Consider the following 3,884-nt stretch of genomic DNA (forward strand, 5'->3'; position numbering starts at 1 on the left):
GGCAGTCGAAATGTCCCATGACAGTCGAATACAATTTACGTATGTTCACTTTGTATTGGCAACTATAATAATTAATAATCAGTTACTTTTCGTGGTAATATATTACAATTTAACTCGTGATAGTACTGTGATGGTTTTAAATATACGTAATATCGGTCAGCAGTCGGGAGTATTTAAAACAATAATTTCATTTAATATGTATTTAAAAGATGACTGCACAGTTTATCGGTGAGCCGGGTATGGGGGAGATATGAAACTCGCGCGCATCCGCCCTTCCACGTCAAAACAATCCCCAACATTGTTTTCACTAACCGTCTAATATTAACGCACCGATTTTTTTTATTACCTTCATTTAAAACAATTTTTTTTTAATAAAGATTTTTACAATTAAATAAGATAGAGGTGCAAGTGGAAGGTGAGAGAGGATGTTAAAAAGTTGTAACAACGAAAGATAGTGAAATACGACGGAAGAGAGTGGCAGTGGGGGTGGGTGGATGGGGAGGGGGAGTGGCGAGTGGAGGAGGTCCGGTGGGTCGAAGATGGTGGAGGTGCGAGTGTAAGGTGAGAGACGATGTTAAAAAGTTGTAATAACGAAAAAGTTTTAAATGCGGCGAAAGAGAGGGGCCGTGGGGTTGGGTGGTGAGGGAGGGGGAAGGACGGGTGGAGGAGGTCCGGTAGGTCGAAGATGATGAAGGTGCGAGTGAAAGATGAGAGAGGAAGTTAAAAAGTTGTAATAACGAGAAAGTGTGAATTACGGCGAAAGAGAGGGATGGCGGGGGTGGGTGGTGGTACCAGGGGAAGGGGCGGAGGGAGGAGGTTCAGTGCGCCGAAGATGGTGGAGGTGCGAGTGAAAGGTGAGAGAAGATGTTAAAAAGTTGTAATAACGAAAAAGATTGAATTACAGCGGAAGAGAGGGGAGGTGGGGGTTGGTGGTGGGGGAGGGGGTGAGGTGAGTGGAGGAGGTCCGGTAGGCCAAAGATGGTGGAGGTGCGAGTGAAAGATAAAAGGGAATGTTAAAAAGTAACATTTTACTATCCGTCAAATAACGATATTTTTAAATTCGGACGGACAGACAGACAGACAGACAGACAGATGGACAGACAGAGAAGGAGACGTTTCTTAATTTTTCATTAAAATCATCACTTGTCGACCGCTTGTATCTCCAGAACGGCTTGACCGATTTAAAATTTTTTTGTCTCGAATTACTCGTGGCGATGCCTCCTTTCAGGACATATGACGTTCAATTCAAAATTTTTTATATTTTAGTAGTTATGCACCTCCCAAAAATGGACTTTGGTGGCTCGGGATAAGAGACTTGTAGCGTCTCTCAGTTTTTGAACATGGCCGGAGACGCTGCCGCGTCTCCTGATAAGGATGCCTAATCGAGTCATTGCACTTGGTGTTGGTGTGAAGTAATAAGTGTGTTTATTGTAGCAATTTACATACGTTTCGATTCTAGTTCGGATTCTTATCAAAGTAACCATCTGATTAATTACAATTCATTGTACTTCCTGGAACACTTTATGATATAATAACAATAAGTTGAATTGCTTAATGTGTGAATATAGTTGTGTGTAAATTAACAATGTTGTTTTTAATATTGTAGTCATATATGTAAATGATTATTTTAGAGTATAAAATTACAATATAAGTGTATTTTTGTGTGAAGTAGTACAATTATGAAATGAGATGTAAAATTACTTTCTTAATTTTACATCTCATTTCATAATTGTACTACTTCACACAAAAATACACTTATATTGTAATTTTATACTCTTCAATAATCATTTACATATATGACTACAATATTAAAAACAACATTGTTAATTTACACACAACTATATTCACATTAAGCAATTCAACTTATTGTTATTATATTATAAAGTGTTCCAGGAAGTACAATGAATTGTAATTAATCAAATGGTTACTTTGATAAGGATTCGAACTAGAATCAAAACGTATGTAAATTGCTATAATAAACACACTTATTACTTCACACCAACACCAAGCCAAGTGAAATGACTCGATTAGGCATAATACCATCTATCAAAGTTGCACTTAGAAACGCAAAAAATGGAATGAGAAGGCTCGAAAAGGCATGGCAAAGCATTTATGTTTCCGTGCACAAATATTGTCAATACTAAAAATCAATGTAACGTAAACTTTAGATTTATTATATTGCCACTTGTCAGTGTAAATCAGAACATGATCAAAGAAATACGTAATGTTGCTGTACCAGCACTAACTAACTCGTACACTGAACTGACTAGACGTTACGTACATTTTTTTAGTATTATATAATATATGTATGCACAGCGACACAAAGGCCTAGCCATGTCTTCTCATTCCTTTGTTTTCTCCAATACGTGTGTAACTTCGGATAGCCAGACATTTCTGTCCCCATCGTCGGAGTATAGGTCATGGAATCAACGAATACACTACAAACTACATAAACGTATAAAATAACTTGTAGCGTTTTCGATCGTATCGTGGAATTGGATTGACTTGAAATCGACCCGAAAATACTATGATCTCGTGAAACGCGGTAAGCGCGCACACTGATGTCCAGTGTACAGAGACACGAAAACCATAACCTCGCAATCGCGCCAGCTGTCAGCTGACGACGACGGACAACCGTGTCTCCCCTCCCCCTTCATCGACATTGCCATTATTGCGATTATTGATCACAGCACACTCTGGATAAATATTCGGCAACTATTTGAGTGCTCTAAACTGCTGTACATCGCCGATATTTCACGTCCTATATACACAATTTCGTTCATTTCTAATTTCTCTTTATATAAGCATTGTTCGATATTTCGTAAGTTGGCGCGTGTCACATTTAACGCTCGCGTTATCTTTAGACCAATAGCGTGACTGGACACTGCTCTGGCACTTTCTTATCATTCGCGACGCGCTTGCGACTCTTCGGTTATCTTCGCCCGCGGTTCGTTCCCTCTCTCCGTGCGAGTCCTGCGCGATCCGTTCGTTACCGTTTCGATTGCGATCCTTCTGGATCCCTTTTATTACTACCATTGTAACCGTCGATAGCGATCATTTAATTGTTACCGTTACGCTCTCTAAAGAGTCATCGATCCCTGTATCACCGTGCGTGCTCGTGCAGTTGATAAAATCAAGTATTTACTTTCTAAGTGCCTTTGCATCATTTTGGGAGATCCTTCCGCGGCGCCACCGATAGTCAGTGGCCGCAAATCCGTTGTTGGCAGCAGCCTCCTCAACTGCAGAGGAATACATATTCTTCGACCACGCTTCCCGAGAGGATTCATACCGGGAAAACGCGTGAGGCCAGCCTTCGCAGCGTTACAACGCGAGACACGGCCATCTCACACGAAATAAGCATCTAAACACAATTTTCAAGATGCGGTTGTATTCGTTCATTCATTCTACACATGTGCCTGCCCTTATTTCGAGCATATAACCTGTGTAACTTTTTCGCCAAGTAAATGTTGTAATGAGCTGACTGCATGCTGAGATAACAATGGGTATAGATTTCTGTAATTTTTTGCTTTTTCCAGCTTTGAACACAAAAGATACCAGGCACACGTACATTAGTTCGGAAATTTTAATCGTGGAGAAGGAATTTTTATTCTGTGAAACTATTGCGAAGAAATTGAAAAGGGACGAAAATGCTAGCTTTATCGATAAAAAAAGGCGGGTCCAGCATCCCCTTAATCGTGGGCTGGCTAATTATAACAAAATCCCACAGCCATACATCATGCTTTGGCTAGTTATAGACAAATGTCAGAGGCATTCATTGTAGGCTGATTTACTGCCAGAGGCGTTATGATTATTAGATTTGAAATTGCTCATGCCAAAAGATTTTGATGCACATATACCTAATTATGAGCAAGTTTAAATTTTGT

This window comes from Cyphomyrmex costatus, unplaced genomic scaffold, assembly GCF_001594065.2.
Source record: "Cyphomyrmex costatus isolate MS0001 unplaced genomic scaffold, Ccosl1.0 scaffold563, whole genome shotgun sequence".
In the NCBI taxonomy this organism is placed as follows: domain Eukaryota; kingdom Metazoa; phylum Arthropoda; class Insecta; order Hymenoptera; family Formicidae; genus Cyphomyrmex; species Cyphomyrmex costatus.